At 48.4% G+C, this 23251-nt stretch overlaps 1 protein-coding gene across 7 annotated transcripts in view; it reads left to right on the forward strand.

The window, feature by feature from the left end:
* The first annotated feature begins 3821 nt into the window (after positions 1–3821).
* The window catches only part of SYNDIG1 (synapse differentiation inducing 1), a 233135-nt gene continuing 213705 nt past the window's right edge, over positions 3822–23251 (forward strand). For 3 of the 7 annotated variants that reach the window (XM_009436945.4, XM_054674561.2, XM_016937573.3), the window contains exon 1: positions 3832–3947. The gene's annotated coding sequence lies outside the window, so the exon portion shown is untranslated. Of the gene's footprint in view, positions 3948–4015; positions 4428–22134; positions 23065–23251 lie in introns of those variants that run through there. The other 4 variants (XM_001148244.7, XM_016937570.3, XM_016937572.3 and 1 more) reach the window with 4 other exon arrangements.

Here is a 23251-nt window from a genome sequence, read left to right on the forward strand (position 1 = left end):
AATGAGATGATGTGACGTCACCCTGAAGAGCCATGCACATTGAGGCTTGCCTTCTCTTATTGCTGTCAGGCACCCTGAAGCCACCACTGGGTGAAGAACTCTGAGCCAGCCTACAGGAAAAGGACAGACATGGCCCACAGCCAGCCTACTCCCAGAAATGTAAGGTCTTTGGCTGCCAGCTGACCGCAGATGCCTGAGTGAGCCCAGACAGCAGTGTGAGGCAGAGGCAATCCATCCCAGATGGCTCAGCCCAAATCATCAGCCCACAGCATTGTGAGCAAATCAGTGATTATCATTTTAAGCCACTGAGTTTCAGAGTAGTTTGTTCAGCAGCAATAGATAACTGATACAACCAGCACTATAGAAGTTGCTTAAAACATATTATCTTTCTCTCTTCCTTATTTCTTTTCAAAGAGCTGTAATGAATGCACGGGCAAGACTGCTGATGTTGGAACTGAGCAGACCCGGACATGCCCTTGACCCCTCTACTCAGCCTCGCTGTAACCATTTCCTCACCTGTGGAATCAGAGGGCTGGACTAGATGACTGCCAAGGTCTCAACCCATCTAGCCTTCTGACCTTCTCTTGCATCTTTTCTCTTGTTTAAACTTTCATGTCAACATTGTCTCAGACATTTTTCTAGGTTTTATATCACTTTCCATTCACTTTTGATAGAAATTCATGCTTTCTTTCCAGCCCCTCCTATCATGTCTAGATTGAGCATCTGAATGGACGTCTTTCTACACTTCTAAGTCAACAAGATTCAACTTTAGCAAGACACTGCTGCTTTTCAGTTCTTATATGTCATCCACTTAAGTCCCTTTAATAACAGATTTTGGGGGAGAAAGAAAAACCAGGTTAATTGCATAGCTTTAAAATTGCGTATGTGATTTGTTACCTTTGGTATTGCAAGCAATGTTTGAGGCCGAGCATTTTACATGGGTAACCTGGAGATGCTTTCTAGAAGGGCACTGTTGACCCCCAGACAGTGCATAGCAGGGCTGTTTGTAACCCCACAGTCAAAAGCTTTTGAGTTCAAGACATAAAGAGGAATATTTCCCATTTGAAAAAGTACTGAATCTGTGTTTCCCCTCATCAAATCACCTACCTCTAGGCATGTAAAGTTGGCTGGAGCCGGGCTTGGTAGCTCACACCTGTAATCCCAGTACTTTGGGAGGCTGAGGCAAGAGGATCACTTGAGCAGTTTGAAACAAGCCTGGGTAACTTGACAAAATCCATGTCTCCACAAATACAAAAATTTGCCGGGCTTGGTGGTGTGTCTGTAGTCCCAACTACTCAGGAGGCTGAGGTCAAAGGATCACTTGAGTCCAGGAAGTTGAGGCTGCAGTGAACCATGATTGTGCCAGTGCACTGCAGCCTGGGCCACAGGACAACACTCTGTCTCAAAAAACACATTTACCTATGTAACAAAACTGCACATCCTGCACACGTACCCCTGAACTTAAAACAAAAGTTGAAAGTTAAAAAAAAATGTTGGCTAGAAGGTGTGGCAGCTTGCTCGGTGCCTGAGTGACAGTTCTTCCCAGCACAGAAGGTGGCCCACAGACCTCTCTTAGCTCTGAAAGTTCTGTAACGTCCTCTGAGAGATAAGCATTGTTGAGAAGGTTACCCCAGTTTCCAAGAGACTTGGCAATTTCTACTGTGCCCCATTGCCTAATATGTGACAGCTCCTCACTGACTTTCTTGAAAGTCTTTATTTCAGTGCTATATCACAGCATACCAGATAATATTTCAAGCCACAACAAGGGAATCACAGGTAAGAGAAACTGCCCATCGTGTGCTGGGCAACTGAGGTTCCCACCAGGAGCCCTTAATGAGCTGCTGCATCTGCCAGGAGTGGGTGACATCCGTTTCTTTACATACACGTCCTGGCCCTGTGAGTTTCTTTTGAAATGAAGTGTAAGGCCCCTTTGAATTACAGAAAGATGTGTGTGTGTGTGTGTGTGTGTGTGTGTGTGTGTGTGTGTGTGTCATGGGGGAAGAGTCCACCTTCTGTTTCTTTCTTTTCTTTTCTTTTCTTTTTTTTTTTTGAGACGGAGTCTCACTCTGTCGCCCAGGCTGGAATGCAGTAGCGCGATTAAATTCAAACAGCACCCAGGAGACAAAGGCGAGTCCTGGCTGCAGCCCAGGCAGGTGTTCTCTTGTCAAAACAAAATCTGCCTCAAAAGTCAATCCAGAGGCTGGGCAAGTGAAAGAGCAGTGACTTAGAGGCAGGGAACCCGAGCTTCAGGCTACTCCTGCACATTGGGTGGCTACACAATCTCAATTACCCTTTTTAAACTTCAATTTCTTCATTTGATAAATGGGATCAATGACTCTCCACCTCAAATGGGTCTAATAGTATCTGCTCAACCTAATGGCTTAGATGGGAAACTGCTTTATTCAGGAAAGGACTCCGGAAAGGTAAGCTGCTTTACTAAGGTGTGGTGGCATGTTCTTCCAAGTTGAGAAGTTCTGCTAGATGGGAGAAATGAACAGTGCCCGTTTCTGAGCGTTCCAGACCACAGCCTTGCAGCTCTGGGGACCTAAAGGAAGAAACATCAGGTGTGTCTCGCGGGGCTGCAGACATGAAGACGGGGATGGAATTCAGGTGATAGTACTGGTTCCACTCACCCGCGCCTCCTTCAAATGCCTCCTTCTGGCACTCTGCATTTCAGCATTCTCTTTGGGCTGCGGAGGCTCCCCAGAAGCCACGTCCCCTGAAAGGAATATAGGAAGGACCTCTTGTTCCTGGCACCACCTTTAACTCCTGCCCCTGCCCACCAGGACACCTGGGCAAGACGCAGCGCAATGGTGGGTTACCAGGCAGGAGGGAGGGCTCTAGGAAGGTTGGGAGCCATGCAACTCTGGAGCTTAACCTTCTCTGACCACCAGGGTACGAGCCTGCGGGTGGCAGGACTGGGGCCTCTGCCTAGTGTTGAAACGGGGGCGCACAGATGCTTTTCTAAATAACTTTTGACCCCCTTTCTGGTAAATCTTTTTTTCAGAGTTGATTCTCTATGAAATCTACACTGCAAACACCACCTCCTCCGCTCCTAGAACGCAGACTGTCTTACCACCCCCCTAGTTTCCTTCCAATTCCAACTGGGGCGGGCCCGCCATGGGCCAACAACAGGCTGGCTCAGGGCTGAGGGGGTCTCTGGAGTCTGAACTCCGCGCCCGCTTGCTCCTCCAGGGCTTAGCTGGTCAGGACTTGAACATTCGCCGGATCCATAAATTGGGTCATTTTTAACCTCAAAACCAAACCGCAGCCTTGGGAGGCCTTTAGGACCGAGGGGAGCCATTCCTTCCTCTAGTCGGGCAGCAAATTCCTGTCCTCCTAGTCCCCCGCAGCTATCCCCCGCCCCCAGCCTCTGTGGCCCTCACATTGTCAGACACTGGCCGCGGGCCACCATCTGGACGCGATCCCCCGCTAGGGCCTCCCTGGTCTGGGCCAAAGTTGGTGGCCACCTTCGCGCGGGCTGCGCCCTCCTTCTCTTCCCTGCCCTCCTCCCCCGGGGCCCGCGCCCGCTGCCTCCAGCACGCGCGTCGGCAGGCTCGGCAAGCGAAGAGGAGCGGCTCGCCCCTGAGCGCCCCTCGCCCAGCCTGCCAGCCAGGCGCGCGCGACGAGAGTCTCCCCGCACCCCTTCCTCTCCCGGGGGCCGAGAGGGTTGGGCTCCGCCCCGGCGCCGCAGCTCCCGACTCCCCGCCGCTCGGGCTGCCGCCGCTGCCCCGCGCCCGGCGCTCGGGGCAGCCGGGGGCGCAGGCGGAGAGCGCAGGGCGGGGAGCGGCGTGGGGAGCAGAGCGGCGCTGAGGGGAGGGCAGAGGAGGAGAGAGCCTGGCAGCGGAGGAGCAGAGGCGGGCGCCGCACCGCCCCGCACGCTCGCTCGCTCGGGAGACTCGCGGGCGGCCGCTTGGGCGCACTTGCCGGGTCACCTTGTCCCGGAGGTAAGTCCAGACCTCCCGGCCGCGGGGGCGGGCGGAGGGGCCCGCAGTGGGCGGGGTCGCGGCAGGGGCCGCGAGCTGGCGGCGGGAGCTGGAGGCTGCCCTGCGCGGGCGGGTGTCCTAGTCCTGGCTCCGCCTCGGAGCGCGCCGACCCGGCGGCGGCGTGGCGCCCGCGGTAAGTCCGGGTGGTCGCCGCGACGAGACTTGGGAGACACGGGGTCGCAGGGCGGGAGGGGGAGCTGAGCCGGCAGAGAAAATGCCCAGGAAGGGGTCGATGCTGGCCTGGGCTGCACCTTGGTGCCTTGCCACCCCGGGAGACGCGAAGGGGCTGCTGTGCGAATTCGATGGGAGCTGGTGAGACCGAGAACTGAGAGCGTAGCGGAGCCAGGCTGCCCAGCAGGGCCATGAGGGCGCGCGGCGGGCCAAGGCTCTGCGGGTTCGGGCTGCCCCTCGGAGTGACCCGAAGGAGACCAGCCAGGGCTGGTGAGCCGGGCGGCCACGGAGCTGGGGACCTAGGTCTGTTTGAGAGTAGGAAGGGAAACAGACTAATTCTCCGAGCGGAGCGGCAGGCAAGGTGCAAGCGCGCTTGGGATGGGGAATCCCGACGGGCGACCGTGGCGGAAGCAGAGACTCCTGGAGCCTCTTTCCTCTAGCCAGGACAAGACCTGCCTTCAAAAGCTGTCTGGCCCCTGGCAGCCGCGACAGCCTGCAGCCCTGGGAGCCACAGCCCTGGCGCCGAGATGGGAGCGAGCACATACGCTTTTTTGGTTCCAATTTGAATCTCGCTTTTTCCTAGTCGTGATTTCTGCCTCTTCATGTGCACTCTCTGGGCAGTGAGGAGGAAGGAATGGCTCACTGGATGAGTTGGGCACTTTTCTTAGGGAAGGGGCTTTGTCCCTATGCGCTTTTTGCAAGACCCTACTAGAGTGGCTCTGGCAGCCGAGCTTTGAGGAGGCGGCCAGAGGGGCCGCTTGGCGTTTCTGAAAGACGAGAGGAAGGGGTCTTCTGGTAGTCCTGTTTTCCTTTGGGGGTTTCGTTGCACGCAGAGGCTTGGGCGCTTGGCACCCAGACTTCAGGTGCGCACAGTCCTCCTGCGACGTCAGATGCGCTGGCGCCGCGGCTCTCCTGGCTCGGACCGATGCCTGCGCCTTCCTTGGCCACGTCCTGGTGTTTAGTGCAGCAGACACCGGCCGAAGGCTTGGCTGATTGGGGGTGTCGAGGGGAGGGGGGCTGGGCGTTACACAGTGGCTCCGTTTTCTGGTTGGAATCAGTTGGTGAGGCGTGCGCGCGCGAGTCCGTGTATCTGTCCGTCTCCCTCCTACAGCCCAGCGTGTTTGGTCTGAGTCCAAAGAAGGAGGTGGTGTGTGTGCTGCGTAGACCTGCGCCTGTGGGGTGAGCAGCCTCATAGCCCCCAGAGCCGGCCAACTTCTCCGTGCTAGGCTGCGACCTCAAGGGCTGCCGCGTCGGGGATCGGAAGTGGTCTTCAAAGAGGGGTCTAGGTCGCGAAGTCCTGGCAGCAGCCGAAGTGAAAAGGAGCTGCTAGGAGGCGGGCGGGGGGCAGTCTGATGTCCGTTCTGGCGCGGACAGGAAGAAACTGAAGTCGAATTTTTAGTTGAATTGCGTGCTCTGTGTTTGGCGGTGGTGTGGCCCGTTCTTTTGGAGGTCCACACCACAGGTGTGAGGCCTGTGGGCCCTGAGGAAGCGCCATCCCCTTAATTCCTCCCTCCCCTCTCCCTCCACCACCCGCCCCTTTGCAAGGAGCAAGCCTGACAGTAGCTGATCGGCGCTCTCTCTCACCCTGTCCCCATTTCCTGCATGAAAACGGAATCCTCATAATCAAGAGGGCCTTGTTAAAAAAAAAAAAAAAAAAAAAAAAAAAGGAAAGAAAAGATGGAGAAACCTATTTTTAAACTTTTTTATTATGGAAAATTTCAGTTGTACACAGTGACAGACAGAGAATAGCACTGAAGCTTTGTGTACCCCCCACCCAGTCACCACCTGCAGTTACCTTTAGTAGAGTTTTGGAGGCTTCAGAGTTTTGGAAGCCTTGTTTGATGAAGTATTTCAAAACTGATTCCAAAATGCTAAGTATTGGATAGTAGGTTAATTAGCTCCATTCAGTCATGACACATTGTATACGCATATCACAGCATCATTTTGTACCCCATAAACATATACAATTATAATTTGTTAATATCTGATAAAATAAACCAATTCATTAAAAATACAAAATCACTTTGATATAAACTTCAAAAAAATAAAAAAACCATTCCAAACTCACTTCACCTCTAAACACATCCCTCTGTATCTCCAGCTGATGACATTTCATTTTATGTTCACCTAACTATCAGAAATGTCAGTTTTTAATAACCCCATTAGAGTATAGGTGATATTAAAATAAAAATGAAGGCCCCCTCCGTTCCCATTTTAGGGTAGAAAAGGAAAACCTGCCAACTTTACTTGAGGCGTACAGGGGTGAGATATTGAAGAAGGAAAGACAAGTCCGGATCCTGGGAAGACAGACATGTTAGCAATAGGACCAGACTCATCCTAATTCATGAAGGGCGTGAACACGATTCTGGTTGAGCCATGATAGGCAAGAGAATTTTTTTTGATAAAAACTTTAAAACTCAGTTCAAAAATTATAAGCAATTAATTTCTTGCACATTTAGCATTGAGATAAATTAAAAGTGCTCTACCAGACTTGAGTTATTTTTCTCATTAATTTTAAATCGTATTTTCTAGGGAGTTATTACTATTATCAGAGAATAGCAAGTTGTTTTCTTATGAAAGATTTCTATCTGAGGCACTAGTCGGTGCTATTCTGAGGTTCATGGAGAGTACTGAACATTTCATTGTTTAATTAGAAAATGTTTGGTCATCCTCCAGGTCACACCTGCTCTGCCCTCTGAAGAGGCTCTGTGCTTGCTGAGACGTGATATTCACTGTGACTTCTACTGTCTGGAGAGGCATGGCACACAGGGAGGCACTGGAGGCAGTGGGAGGGGAGGCCCTCCCTCCACCAGCCCCCTCCCATTCTGCACACCTCTGTGCTTTCCTGTGTATAAAAGCAGTTCCTAAAAATTGTCAATGACGTTCTTAGAGGAGTCAGTCAGACTTTTGAATACCTTTATAAAGTGCACTATCTAAAGGCGTCCTTAGTTAACCTTTTGTAAGATGAATAACCATCTTGTAGGTGAGCAGTTTTATGTCCTGTCACCCATCCCCAAATAAAACCTTGTCTTTTCATGACTCCAGCTTGACCCTGTGCCCCTCACATTGGCCTTTCAGACCCTCAGGCGCATTGGAAAATGCAGGCTCCATCTCAGAGTAAATGTACTGCTGTGGCCCATAGTTTGAACAGATGTCACATTATCAGCAAAATTCTTTGAATGAGTGGGTAAAGGTGACAAGGACTGAAGTATGTGGGGTGTTAATTTGACAACACCAGCAGAACACTAGGGGTAAATGACTAGCAAAACAGCCTCTTGTATCAGTGGAAAGTTGCATAAGGTCATTTTGGGGCAGTGCACTGATAGAAGTTTTTGGAGCCTTAGCTCTTGACCCGGCATCACTACACTAGGGGCATGGTGTCAAAATCTCTACAAAGCAGTATTCAAAACATTACAGATAGGCTGACCAGGTCTCTAACCATGTCACCAGAATTAGAATAATGAAGTTGTCGGCAGGAGGTTTGAACAGATGTGGTTTCTCAGCATTCTCTGTGCAAGATGCCCATTTTGAATGATTCCTGAGAGATCCTAAACTTGTGTTCAAAGAGCAGATGAAGTAACCCGGGCACCAGCTATGATTCAGTGCCCTCATGGTTGCTTTGCTTATGTCCAGGCAGCATATTGGATTGCACGGGGAGTGGGGGAGGGATGCACTGGGGAGACAGGCGTGCAGAGTGTCTCCTGTCTCCAGGCTACTCCCTCTTTCCCCCTGGGCCTTTCCCGAGTGCCATGAGCAGACATAGGCTCCAGAATCTGGAAGGTCCCATTTGTTTTCTCAGAATGCCATGTGAATACAAATTTACCCAGAGAAACATTGAGACAATGAAGTGTCCTCAATCCAGTGTCTTTTTCATTTAACAAACTGTGACAACATTAACGCTTGGTTTTGAAAATCCTGGAAAGAATATGGTTGAAAAGAAATGGTCTCAGAAAAGTGACGTGGTTTGTCTAAGATCATTCAACTAGCAAGCAGCAGAACCCAGAGTCTGGAGCCTACAACCTGCCGTCAGCAAGAGTGAGGACTGGGACAGTGTGTTTGCACTCACTTGGGGTGGATGGATACGTGCACAGGAATGTACCCAGGGTGTGTACATAGCCATGTGGGCTAAAGATTTACAGGAATGGATAGGAAAGGCATGTGAGCAATAGCTTATGAAATTTATCCTTAACATAACTAAATCAGATTCATATTATGTTATAAAACTTATATGATGCATTCTCTAAGATGGAAACATTTTTAAAACAGATTACCAACAGACCACCACCCTCCATTTATAATATGTGATGATTCAAGATGCAAGCATGGTTGGATGACAAACTGTAAATCATCTTAAACTATTGTTTGATAAATGACCTGTTAAACTACCAAAAACAAAGGAAAATAGAAACTCTAAAGAACAACAACAGATACGCTTCAGGATCAAAAATAACTGCTAGAACCAAAAATAACAGAACCAGGAAACATTAAACACAGGTAGAAAATAATAAAAATAAAAGCTGTTTCCAAAGGCACAACCCAGGGGATAACCTTGCCTGTTTAGTCGCATAAAAAGAATTTAGGAGTTCAGTTAGCATTATTTCAGAGAGATGGGCCTTGCAATCCGTGTTCAGTGTGAAAAACTTTTTGCTTGGTTTTTAGTTGTTAACTGAATTTTTGTCAATAAAATTCATTTTTAGATACTGGGGTGGCATTTAGAGAATGAGTCTGAAGGAGAGAGTACTTGCGTGGATTTCAAACTGCGTCTTTCAAAAAGGGCTCACTTAGGTTAAATTTCTATTTTGAACAATTCTTAGGTCTCCAACAAGCTCAGTTGTAATCTATCACTTGGCCTCACTGGGCAGGCGCCCGCTTTCACATGTTACCTCCATCTGTTTCTTCCTTACCTTTCCTCTATTTCAGAAAACTTCAGTGCCCAAAACAAAACCAAAAAGCAAACACATTTCAGATAATTAGAACCACAAAAGTTTTATTCCATTGCCTCAACTTTAAACTACAGATCTTTCTGAAAGGGAGATACAGTAATCTTACCTCAAATACACTTGGAACCACCCCCCATGCCCCCACTTAGAAAAGCAAATAAATGAATGTTACAGAAACTCACTCTTCTGTCATGAGTACAATAGGCAGTTTTTAACTTCCTCCTATGATCTTGGTCCTCACATGTTGGTGGTACAGACCCTCAGCTAGCATGGGTCTGAGATGCAGGAGTTTATTCCTGAAGATGCTAATGGGATTAAGTCCTGGGACAGTTTCCCAGTGGAAACCCAGTAGCCATGCTGGGGAGTGGCCTGAGGCATTAGCTTTAGGGTAGCCCCCAGGGAAGCCCAACTCATCCTACAAAAGATTGGTACCAATTCCATTGTTAATTATTTGCAGTTTCTAAAAGTGCATTTAAGAAAGCCTATGTGTTTCTGTAGCCAACCTTCATGTCTGACATCTCAGCCTCAGCCCATCACCCATGTGTCTCCCTTATAAGAAACCTTGTCCTTATGGGTCGAGTGCCCCATGGGATAATGGCACAGGACCAGTAGGGCAGTTGAAAGAGTTGAAATGTGATAGGTAGTGTGCGTGGTTTCTGAGATGCTGTCTAAGCACAGGGGCTGGCCTGGGCTTGTAGTCATAGATGATTGACTGTCATGGATTGACTGTAAGAGGCACTCGTTTGCCTCAGATCTCCCATGGAAACCCTGTATTTGTGAGGACCTTGGAGAGGACCCTGCCCAGGGCAGTCCCACCAATCCTAACCCAGTCTTGGAATGCTTTCAGACATCTCTTGCCTGTGTACGATTCTGGCTTTACTTTTCTCTCCCAATTCCTCACCGTTTCCATAGTGCCTTTGTGACAAGTGGCTCCACAACAAAGAACTGTGAGCTAATTAATGTGCATAGTATCTTTTTTTTTTTTTTTGAAATGGCGTCTCACTCTATCACCCAGGCTGGAGTGCAGTGGCACAATCTCAGCTTACTGCAACCTCCGCCTCCCGGGTTCAAGCGATTCTTCCACCTCAACCTCCCAAGTAGCTGGGACTACAGGCGCACTCCACCATGCCCGGCTAATTTTTCTATTTTTAGTAGAGTCGTGGTTTCACCCTGTTGGCCAGGCTGGTCTTGAACTCCTGACCTTAAGTGATCTGCCCGTCTTAGCCTCCCAAAGAGCTGGAATTACATGCATGAGCCACTGTGCCCAGCCTAATGTGCATAGTATCTTAACAGTTTTTTTTCTTATATACTAAACCCAGAGATACAGCTCATTCATTTCAGTACTCTAATAAATAGTTTAATACACTAAATTTCCTCACAAAGACAGGTTTTTGTTGAAAGCTAACTTTGAGTCAAGGGAAATAATCTGTTTTGTTATTTCTAAGTTTATTCTCTGCCCTTCATTATTATCCTGATCTTTAAAAGCTGTGGATATTGGCCAGGCGCGGTGGCTCACGCCTGTAATCCCAGCACTTTGGGAGGCTAAGGTGGGCAGATCCCTTGAGGTCAGGAGTTCAGGACCATCCTGGTTAACACGGTGAAACCCCATCTCTACCAAAAATAACAAAAAATTAGCCGGACGTGGTGGCGGGCACCTGTAGTCCCACCTACTCAGGAGGCTGAGGCAGGAGAATGGCGTGAACCTGGGAAGTGGAGCTTGCAGTGAGCCGAGATCCCGCCACAACACTCCAGCCTGGGTGACAGAGCAAGACTCCAACTAAAAAAAAAACAACAAAAAAACAAAAAAACAAAAAAAACTGTGGATATTAAGTATCACACACTTTGTTCACAATGGGATCATCAAGGCTCTGCTGGAAGCCTCTCCTAACTGCTCTGGACTTGGTAAGGACCCTGCAGCCTGCAGCACAGCTGTCCCACTAAAGTAGCCTGGAGCAAGGAGAGTCATTTGTCCAGCTGCATCTCTGTCCTTCTGCCATCTGCCATGGCCCTGCTCCTGTGGGTCCTCTTGTGTAACATTCATTGGTACACTTGCTAATCTGAATGTTCTGGGTGTAGGTGTATTAGCTGTAAATCGGAGCCCTAGATATATTTGAGGACATCACAGTCTATTTTAGAACCATAGAGATGAAATGTATCTGTTGACTCAATATGTGCAGAATTCTGTAGCTTCCTTCCTTGCCTATTGCTAGACCTCGAGTTTCTGATTTGCCACATACCTTTCCAGGAAAAACATGCGTCACACTCTTGGGACACAAAAATGAGTTTGCATCCCTAATCTCAGCAATGGTTCTCTCTGTTGCTCTTCACATGCCTACAGGGAAAGTGGCACAGGGCTGCTTAGTGAGTGCTGGGTGACCAGGTGGCCCTACCGTCTCACCATTGATGTTGGGCCATAGCCCGTCCTCAAACACACTGTTTTTTTTTTTTTTTTTTTACCAGAGCAGGGCCACATGGACACCTCCCTCCTCCCTAAGCTTTCCTGCATCCCATTGATTGTCTTCAGTCACCTATCTGTCCCACCCAGAGTCTGGCACTGCAGTCACCAGCTAGTCTGTTCTGCTACTTCAGCCTTGCCCCCAGTGCACCTGGGACTGTAGCACCCAGACTCATAGACAGTGGGAGCAAAGGGCTTCCTGATGGTCTCTGGATCAGAGAGCCAAGCTGTAACCCATCTGTGATTGCCCTGCCTCTCCATCATCTTGTCCTCCAGTGATTGCAATGCCCTGGATACCTGCAGAGGTTACTGAGGGGATGGGGTACACAGCACCCCACTGCCCCTGGCTCCAGTGTGTCCTGTACATTATGCAGATGGCCAGGCCAGTGCATGGAAGTGGAGTAGGGAGAGCCATGGCTCTGGGAGATATTTGCCCTTCAGGGGAGACTGAGGCTGGGGTGCGATGGAGGGGCTGATGGAAAGCCCAGCATTGGCCAAAGAATGGACCTCAGTCACTAGCACTTCTACACGGTTATAGATACTCCAAACTCCAGGTGTTTCTGTGCTGTCTGGACCTAAGACACAGACGTGGGCTTCCAGCATTACCGACCTCAGGATTTGGCTCTGGGCTGGACAAGAACTCCACCCTGCCAGTGGCTGAGCATCCTCTCTTGGTAGAACCAGGTAAGCCTGGTGCCTCACCACAGGGCCGCCTGGCTGCCCTAAAAGGGTGGCTCTGCTCTTCAGGTCTGGATGAAATAGAGGTGAGCTAAACAATTGTGAGGAAATAAAGGGAGCTCAAACCCGAAGGGTCAGATTAAAGCTGGCGGGGCCTGTTTGGATGTTGTCACGAAGGTGATTCAGGAAGACCACCAGCTTCAACTATTGGTGCCTTATTGCTTCGGTGTCTCTCTCAGGGACCAGAGTGGCAGCGCCAGGCAGGGCAAGGGAGGAGCCCTAGGAGGGAGGGGTGGAGACTAAGCTTTGTCTGTTATTCTGTGTGACTCCCTCGGCGAGCTCCCCAGATGCCTGTTTGACACTTGGTGGAATGAAGAGACCCAGAGGGCTTCCCCAACGTGCCGTCCAGCCTCACTGTCTGCCAGAGGCAGAGCCAGGGCACAGGGACCCAAATTTTCAGGGTTTGCTTGCTTTTGTATTTGTCTCTAAAGTGCATTTTTTCTCACCCACTGTACTCAGTTTTCTTGGCATTGCTGGAACCTAGAATACTGTTTGGGACAATGACAGACCCCGTGCTCCGTAGACAAACAGATGCAGACAGCTCCAGCTTCCAGCAAGCCCCAGGTAGAACACAATGTGATGAGGACATTTTTCCATCTGTGCTTTTCAGTGGTTTCCTGGGAGGAGAGCGCCACAGCCAGTCAGGGGCACCATGGGCAAGGGGAGGCCCAGGTCCTAGGCCAGGCCAGGAGTCACGCACTTAGAAAAGTCAAGGAGAACAGAAGCCTCCCACAGAACTCACAGGCAGGCAGAGGGGAAGTTGCATTCCTGTAATGCCAGAGGCCAAGACATTTAGAGAGAACATCGGATTGAACTCCGCAGGACAGCAGGTCGACTGTCAGACCTCGTGGGCACTGTGTTCTTGTCTCACTTTCAGCATAAGGCTTTTCCCGGAAGATGGAAATGTTCTTTCTCCTTAGACACTGCCCAGAAATGCTGATCTTCCTGGAATTTCTATTCAGAGCTTTAAATATTACAGAAATATATATTTGGTGAGTTGGGCTCTGCCAACTGTTTCAGTCTCTCCTTAAGACTAAGTTGGTGCCTAATTAGAGTAAAAACAAGGATGCAAATTGCTTCTTGGGGACCCAAATCAGATGGTCTCTGTCTCCACCAGAGCCTGGCCCAGCCCTGGAGAGTGACTTGGGAGCCCCGTCCTGATGGGTTCTTCCCGCTCCTCTGAGACCTTCTCCCCGAGCCCTCAGCCTCCTTGGATTCCGCCCACCAGGCCTTCTTTGTCAGAATGGAGTGGCCCCAGGGGCAGGACTCACCTCTACCAACTGAGCTTTCCTATATGCACAACTGGCTGCCCTAGATATTTTCCTGTCCCTACCCCTTACCCAAGGCCATCTCTGGGATGTTCTCTGGGGCAGCAGCCTCGGTGAACCCATTCTCTATCTGCTCCCTCCAGCCCCTCAGGTTTCCCTTCCCATGCCCCTTCCTCTGATAATGATACTCACTAACCCAGGAATCCACACCAGAAACTCCCTAGCCCCTGTGCTTGTTTCTCTTCCTCATCACTAGATCTAAGTATTTCCTGCCTCTCTCTTGCATCTTTTCCACCTTTGGCCCCATAGGCACACTCATCTCTTGCCAGATCATCTCAGTACCTTCCTGCAAGCTCTCCCTGCCTGCTGCATTGTGCCTCTTGCCTCCAGGACTGCCAGGAGAGTGAGCTATCTCAAGTGCAGATCCGCCTCTGAGGCGCTCCTCTCGAAGCCCCCTACTGGCACTGGACAGGCTGCTGTGCACACACAAATGCCTGCACACACACACTCCATGGTCCCACACGTGCACGCGCACACGCGCACACATTACATAGTCCCACATCTCCCCCACCTGCAGTTGGCTACCTCTTGCCTCTTGCTAATCTCCATTGAGGTTCAGAGGCTTAGCTTGATCATCACCTCTTCCCAGCATCCTTCCTCCAAGTTTGGCATCCCCGCTTCTAGGTGTCCTTGGCACCTGGGCCCATCCCAGCACTGGTGTGGCATTAGCAGAACAACCGAAGATGAAATATCTACAAATAACTGTCAAGAAATGTGTAAGACCTATATAATGCTATTTCAATCAGAATGCCAATATTATATTGCCTTTTGAGCTTGACAGAATTATTCAGAAGTTCATGAAAGAATAATCAGGCTACAGTACTAAATTTTTTTCAGTGAAGAAATGTCCTACCAGATAATAAAACGAAGTGTTCAAATTACGTTAATTGACCTCAAATCCATTAGGATGGCTACTGTCAAAAAAATCACAGAAAATAACACGTGTTGGTAAGGACGTTTGGAAATTGGAACCCATGTGCACTACTTGGGGAACTGTGAGAGGACGTAGTTGCTATGGAAAATAGTGTGGAGGTTCCTCAGAAACACTAAACATAGATTTGCCATATGATCCAGCAGTCCCACTTCTGGGTATATATCCAAAATAATGGAAAGCAGAGTCTTGAAGAGATATGCACATGCCCATTTTGATAGTAACATTATTCACAATAGCTAAAACGTGGAAGCAAGCCAAGAGTCTATCAGCAGATGAGCGGATAAGCAAATGTGCTAAACACATACAGTGAAATATTGTTCAGCCTTGAAAAGAAAAGAAATTCTGTCATAGGCTACAACATGATGAACCCTGAGGACACTATGCTTAGTGAAATAAGCCAGAGACAAAAAGGCACATACGATATGGTTTCACTTATCTGACATACTGAGAGTTCTCAAACTCAGAGGCACAAAGTACAATGGTGGTTGTGAGGGTCTGGGGAAGGGGAGATGGGAGTTATTGTTTAAAGGGTATAGAGTTGCATACGTGCAAGATGAAAAAGTTCTGGAGAACCCTTGTGCAGCAATGTCAATATACTTAGCACTGCTGAACTATACACTAAGAAATAGTTACGATTATGTAAATTTTATGTTGTGTGTGTGTGTGTTTTTTGCCACAATAAAAAAAAAACTACATTAATTGGAAATGTAAGATTCTAGTTACTGGTATGTAGTTAACAGGCTATTCTGATCTTCTACTGTTGCATAACAGACTGCCCCCAAAACTCAGTGTTCATGGATCTGTGGGTCAGGAATTTGAAAGGGCACAGTGGGGACGGCTTATCTTTGCTCCATGGCTCCTGGGGCCTCAGCTGGGAAGACTCACATGGCTGGGGCTGGAGTCCTTGCCCAGGTTGGGCTCACTCGAAGCCTGGACCAGGAGCACCTACACGTGACCTCTCCCTGGGCTTCCTCCCAGCATGGTGTCAGGGGGGCCAGACTTCATATGCCGAGGCTTCTGCTCCAAAAGTGAGTGTGAACATGGTCAAGACTGCACGATCTCCTGAACCATCTCCACAGCCACTCTGGGTCAGCGCCACAAGATTCTGTTGATTATAGGCAAGTTTCTAAGCCAGCCCAGAATCAAGGAGGCAAATTAGACCCCACTTTTGAAGGGAGGTGTGTGAAAGAATTTATGAACCATGTATTCAATCTGCCATGGAGACAGGTAGGTCAGACAGAGAGCTCTGAAACAGATGCCAGCCCCAAGAGCCTAATGAATGTGTGGGAGCTGGCGGGGAGAGCTGAATTAGTCAACATGGAGCACTTTGGAAGTAGGTAGTTGGACTGTAAAGTCAATTTATATCTCCCTATTTCATAAAAAGTTCTGAATGTATATAAAAAGCATTGATAAATAAATATTCTAGAAGCATGAATAAATTCAGCCTGAACATCTTACCGTAATCCCAAGTGAAAAAAAATTGATAAAGATTAAATATATATACACATTCTATACAGCAGGCACTGTAAACAAAATTGGAACGCATATAATAATCTGGAAACAAACATTTGCAACAAATTAACAAATGCTTAATAATCCTCACAGAGCAAATAAGAAAACACAAACAACCTAATTAAAAACTGAGCTCATGCCATGGAGAAAAAGGTGAGAAGAAGTGGAAATGACTAAGAAATAAATACATGGAAAATCATATGTGCATTTTTACTTGTTTTTTGGTTTTTGTCATTGTTGTTGTTTTTTCTGAGATGGAGTCTCACTCTGTCACCCAGGCTGGAGTGCAGTGGTGTGATCTCTGCTCACTGCAACCTCTGTCTCCCCTGACCTTGTGATGCACCTGCCTCAGCCTCCCAAAGTGCTGGGATTACAGGCGTGAGTCACCACGCCCAGCCGTGCATCTTTACTTGTAATGATGAAAATGCACATGAAAGTTAGGGAAGACACATCTTTCCAAAATGATTGCCCAGCTTCAGAGATTCCAGTTGCTCAGTAAAGGCAACTGAGGCAGCCTTTGGGATCACTGGGGAGGTTGAATCTCTTGTCTTGAAAGTTTCACTGAAATGTTCACTGAGGTCCTTCCCCTATATCCGTGGCCACATAACAGAACCACTAAAACATTTCTAAGATACACGCAGAGTATGTGTATCTTGACTTCCAGTAATGAACTGTCAGAAAAAAACTAAATGCCTGTCAAAAGGGGATGGTTAAATATGATGCAACTATTATGATGTTCTTAAAATAATGATTAAATTATTTTAAATCCCTTGTCCATTGGCCAGGGCTGTGCTGGGTATGTATTTACATGGATCAATGTCCATGGTAAACTACTAAGGATGGAAAGCTAAAGGAAAATATGTTGAACATTTGTGTGAATATGTTATTCTCTGGGAGTGAAGTTTAAATATTTATTCAGATAATTCTTGAAAGCTGCTCTCCACATTGTTAATGGTATGTAGCCATGAAGAGTAGAATGGAAATAGGAACTTCCATGGTTTTAATTTTCTATGCATTGGTATGATTTGAATTCATAAATATGTGTTGTTTTTGCAATTTAAAAAACCTATTTAAACACATATCTATCCTTTGGAAGTAATCAGAGGTCTGGATGTAGTGTTTCAGCTAGACGTTCACATTCATACCTGATTTGGGGGAAGTGGAAAGCCTGGAGCCTCCTAGAAGTTGAGTGAAGGGTGTCTTTGTCAAGCATGCAGTGCACGTTGTGGTTGCAGTGTGACGCAGCAGGAGTCCAAGCCGTGGGCACTCACACGCATGCACAGAAAGGTGTGCATGTGTGGAAGGGACTGCAGGAGATGCCAGTACTGCCACGAGTAGCTGCAGGCATGGGGTTACATGTGGATTTCATTTCCTATGTTATGTACTTTTCTGATTTTCAACTTGATCCTTGATTACTGTTTTGATTAGGAAAAAAAAACCCAAAAGTTTAGAAATTGTTTTGTTCTCTCTCTCATTTGACTGAAAATCTGTTTCTTAATCATATTTTATGTTCCCACGTCCTATGCCCAGAGCCTAGCACACATGTGCTCAGCCAGTGTTTGCTCTTCCTGTACTTCCCCTGGGCACCTCCCTGCCTCTTGAAAGAGCGTGCTCCGCATTCCCACCCAGGAGTCCCAGCCTGAGGAAGCCCCTCTCCTCTGAGCATGCATGTGCATGCTCCTGCCTGCGGCTGACCGACTTGGCTCTAAGCCCCACAGCAGCGGATATGTTTTCAAGAGTAGTTCATTCACCACATATTGAGTACTTGCCATTTGCTTGACCTTGTGGCAGACCCCAGAGACAGAGATGAAAGGCTTTGGTCCCTCATGGAAGAAGGGCATTCAGAGGCCCTGCCTAGTGTGCAGGGCCTCACTTTGCTTGACACGGTGCAAGTGGCGATACAGGCAGGCCAGCGGGGATGCTGCGGCCAGATGCAGCCAAGACTCGGAATGCGAAAGAGTGACTAGCCTGGAGGAGTAGAAAGAAGGGTTCTTCTCGGCAGAGGGTGCAGGATAGGGCAGAGGTCACAGAGGCCTCCGCGCACCTAGGAGGTGGAAGTTGGATGTGGCTTCAGAATTCCGTCTGCATCAGTGGTGTTTACTGAGATCCAGGCGCCCACACGAGAAACAACAGATGGGGTCAGACGAATTCAAGTGCAATCCTGGCTACCTACTGCTGCCCAGATTGCCCCAAAATGTATAGCATGAAAGCTGCTGAGGGTTGGGAATTTTGGAGGGGTCGGCTGGGCGTGTCCAGCCCCATTCTCTCAGGCAGGTGCTGTTAGAGTGTATCTGGAGCCAGAAGAGTGGGGGCCTGGGGCTACTGGGGATCAGCCGGGTAACTGTAACCTCAGGGGTGCTGCACGTGGTCTCCCCACATGAACGATATTGGCCTTTCTCACAGCATGGCAGCCTTGAGGTATTAAACTTCGTAAAAGGAAGGTAAAGGCTCCGGTTTGAGTTTTCTAGTAAAAGACAGGTTGCGTGAACTTTTCTGACCTAGCCTCAGAGGTCAGGTCACGTCACTGTGGCCACACTCCTTCTGTTCAGGGTGAGTCTCAAGCCCACCTGGGTTCAAGGGGAGGGAGCAGAGACCCCACGTTTCACTGAGAGGAGTATCAGGGCCACATCCAGGAATAGATGTGGGATGGGAAGTAGTGTTGTGTCCACCTTTAGAAACGATGATCTGACAAAGATACTAAAAAGCAAAATACTCCAATTACTTGCCCTACACAAAATAGGTCTTTAGGTCACAAAATAATGAAAAGTAGAGCCTTTTCTTACCAGAAATTTATCTAGATCTATTTGTTTAACATATGGATTTTCTAGAGTGCTATGGCTTGAGTATGAATTATTTGTTCCCACCAAAACTCATGTTGAAATTTGATCCCCAATGTGGCAGTGTTTGGAGGTGGGGCCTAGTGGGAGGGGTTTGGGTGATGGGGGCAGATCCCCATGAATGGCTTGGTGCTATTCTTGAAGTAGTGAGTTCTTTCTTCTTGAGACTGGATTAGCGCTCCAGCCAGAGCAGGTTGTTATAAAGCAGGGTTCCTCCTTCTGTTTGGTCTCTTTCCCTGCGTTTACACTTCCCTTTTGACCGTCTCTGCCATGTTATGATGCAGTACAAAAGCCCTTACCAGAAGCCGGGGCCACGGCCTTGAACTTCCCAGCTACAGAACTGAGCTAAATAAACCTCTTTCCTTTATAAATTACCCAGTCTCAGGTATTCTGTTATAGCAACACAAAACAGACTAAGACACATAGTCTTAATTATTTTCCAATGTCTGTATATATTCTTAGTGTGTCAAATTGTTCTTTAAAAGTATCTTCTAGAGTGTGGTGCTATACTTGAGTCCATGATGCAGAATCTGGGACATAGATTGATAGCACCAATTTTGTCCATTAGATGGATGCATTTGTCATTACGTAAGGAAATTATAGGTCTTTGGAATTTTCTTCAATTCCATCTCTCTCCAATGTTTTCACTGAAAAGATAGAAAGGAAAAGTGGGAAAAATTTGGAAGTTTCAGGTCCTTGTAGATCTAGTGACTTCTCCAGACTTATGCAGAAATCAGTGGCAAAGCTAATTTCGATATAATTTGGATACACCTTTTTTATTGCCTTACTTCTTTTTTTCTTTATTTCGTGCAGTAATATCTCCTTTAAAGAAAGAGCCCTTTTAGCAAGTGTGTGTATACAACATAGAAATGGTACTGCAACAAATGACAGAAGACTGAATGTGGCTGAGTGTTACTCAGGAGCTAAACAATGGAGTTTTCCATATGTGGAGGAATCTGGAAGCAGGAGCTACTGACTCAGCAGCTCAGTGCGGTTGGAGCTGGATCTCTATAGTCCTTGTGGCCTTTCCCTCCTGGCTCCCAGATGGCTGCTACTGCCCCCGATATCACATCTGAGGTCAAGGCAAGAAGTGAGAAAGGTGGACAGAGACCCCCCAGGAGATGTCTTTGGCCCAAGCTGTGTCTCGTGGCCACCCTTGGTAATAAGAAAGTATGGGGTACAATTGAGGATTTAATGAGAACTTAACTCTTCTACCCTCCAGGTGAAGGTGGGCAGGGTGAAGCACTGACATCCAGCAGTGGGTCCCCCATTCAGCCAGGGAGGGTCACCCCAGCTCTCAGTGACAGGCGTGCCAAGGCCACATCACAGGGTAGGTGTGGGAAGGGAAGACTGGGTGTATTTATGAAATCAAAAGAAAAGTCAGTGGTTTGCTGGTGGGTGTGAGGTTGGGTGTGGTGTGTGGGCAGGACGGCACAAGAGAGGGCAGGGTGGGTGCTGGAGAGGTGGCAATCCCCATGCCTGGGCTGGGGAGCCAGGTGGAGGCCCTGGGCTGATGCCATTGCTGCTTATCCATAGACTTTGAGTAGTACAGGTTCAGAGTGGTTCTCAAGTTTTGCTGCATGTTAGATTCACCTGGGGATATTTAACAATTGGTTTATACACAAATAATGTGAAGACCAAAAATTGAGTTTAGTCTATAATATTAAAGCAGCAGCTGAATCAGTTTTGCTTACTGAAATATCTGTTCAAGCACCATTCCTCAAACTCTAATGCACGCACACAACACCTGGGGATTTGCAGGCGTGCGAGCTCTGGTCCAGTGGGTCGCTGGAACCCGAGAGTCTCCATTTCTTTTTTTCTTTCATTTATTTATTTATTTACTTTATTTTTTTGTTTTTTTTTTGTGATGGAGTCTCGCTCTGTCACCAGGCTGGAGTGCCGTGGTGCTATCTCGGTTCCCCGAAACCTCCACCTCCCAGGTTCAAGCGATTCTCCTGCCTCACCCTCCTGAGTATCTGGGACTACAGGTGTGCGCCAACACGCCCAGCTCATTTTTGTATTTTTAGTAGAGACCGGGTTTCACCATATTGTCCAGGATGGTCTCGATCTCCTGACCTCGTGATCCACCTGCCTCGGCCTCCCAAAGTTCTGGGATTACAGGTGAGAGCCGCCGTGCGCAGCCGAGAGTGTGCATTTCTTTTTTTTTTTTTTTTTCTTTTTTTTGAGACGGAGTCTCGCTCTGTCGCCCAGGCTGGAGTGCAGTGGCGCGATCTCGGCTCACTGCAAGCTCTGCCTCCCGGGTTCACGCCATTCTCCTGCCTCAGCCTCCCGAGTAGCTGGGACTACAGGCGCCCGCTACCACGCCCGGCTAATTTTTTTGTATTTTTAGTAGAGACGGGGTTTCACCGTGTTAGCCAGGATGGTCTCGATCTCCTGACCTCGTGATCCGCCCGCCTCGGCCTCCCAAAGTGCTGGGATTACAGGCGTGAGCCACCGCGCCCGGCCAAGAGTGTGCATTTCTAACAAGTGCCAGTGATGACAGTGCTGCTAGCCCACAGGACACACTTTGAGCAGCCGGGGAATCACGGGCCAAGGTTGAGGGGAGAGGGTCGGTGGATGTGGGGTGGGGGGTATTTGGGAGTAGTTGTCCCTGGCTGGGCCACAGGAGGGAAGAAATGGCTTCAGCTGGAGAGGCCAGCAACGCAGAGCTTGCAGACTTTCACTTATGGTTTAATTTGCCTTAAGTAAACTTATATAACCTGGATTTTGGGTCAAGAAATATAATATGCTTAAAATTTGTCTTATGTAACAATATAATAAAAAACAAATTTTTACCATCCTTTTATTTAAACATTTGGAGGTAGAAAATCAGTGCTGTAGTTGGCAACTGCTATGCTTCTGGGTTTACTGAGGTGAGTGTTACAAGAGACACAGCAAGAGCCCAGGTTCACAAGGGATGGTGGTCCAGATGCCAGCTCTGTCCCTTACAGCCCCGTGGCCATGCTGAGTTATCTGCTCTGGTTCCTCCATCTCTAAGTGAGAGATGAGTGCTCTTATCTCAAGAATGTGAGGTAATGCCTGCAAAGGGTCCAGCGCACTTTTTTCATGCAGTGGGACTAAAGAAATGAATCCGTGTCCACATGGAAATGCCCCCCCACGTGCACACAGGTGTGTATGTGTACATGTATATGTGCGTGTATAAGTATGCATCTATGCATGCTAATATTCCTTCCTTCTGGAATATTTGGCCCCATGTGATGTGTTTGTAACAGGGGCTGCAACACTTCCTCTCATCCTGCTGCACACAGCCCAGCCCTTGGCACTGTGACATTGCCACAGCTCCCGTCAAGAAGAGGAGGTCCTGGGATCTGGATCTGGACTGACCCCATAACTGGCTTGGAGCACTACAAGGAAGCAAAAGTGGCGATGGACCCATTCTGAGGTGGTACAGCCAGCAGCTGTCCAAACATGTCGGTGAGGCTGTAGTGTGCCGATCTACTCCAGCTGACTGCGGCTTCATCAGTGACCCCAGGAGAGACCAGCCAAGAATCAAGCATCCCAGCGCAGCTTCACCTGTCAACCCAGAAAATGAGATGACTCCATTTTAACCCACCAACTCTTAGGGTGGTTGGTTACACAGCAAGTAATAACACATGGCTAGAAAAAAATGGACTAGAAATATCTCTGCATAATACTCTATATTTACACTCAACTCAACAATATAGCCCTTGAGTAAATGTTGGAAGGGAATTCAGCTGGTCATTTATTGCTCCTGCAGAGAGGAAATGTGGGAAATAATTCAGCCGGTATCCTGGCCCTGGTAAAAGGCAAGGCACCATGCGAGACACTGCTTTCACAGTGAACCAGACATGAGAGCCAAACAGACATTTCCCATTTGTGCACACATACAAAGTGCTTCGCCCAGTGCCTTGTGGGGTGCCCCCGCTTCTCTTCAGTGCTCCACGTCTGTTTGTAACTCACTGTAGCTCTCACTACCTGGTGGAGTGCCGACAACAATGGTAGACCAGCTGGACAAGCCCCAGAGTGGGGAGCAGAGGGAACACTTCATCCGCTTCAAGCCCTTCTGCAGGCTCCAGGCACAAACTGATGAAGGACAGAATTCTTTTGTCCTGCCGGAGCCAGAGGGTGTGGACACCAGAGGAGCCGTCCCCGGGCATCACATTGGCTCTTGCCCAAGAAAGGTGAGTCCTCGTTTGTTCAGCCTTTGCCAAGAACTCTATACCCCAGGCAGGCCCACGGTGTCTCATTGATGAGCTCAGTGGGACCAAGGTGTGAGTGTTTCACAGGACAGAAGTTAAATATGGAATACATTTCCTGCCTGGACTCTCAGCTGAAACACCTCTCCAGTATCTGCTGATGTCTTTAATG

This window comes from Pan troglodytes, chromosome 21 (genome assembly GCF_028858775.2).
Source record: "Pan troglodytes isolate AG18354 chromosome 21, NHGRI_mPanTro3-v2.0_pri, whole genome shotgun sequence".
NCBI lineage: Eukaryota > Metazoa > Chordata > Mammalia > Primates > Hominidae > Pan > Pan troglodytes.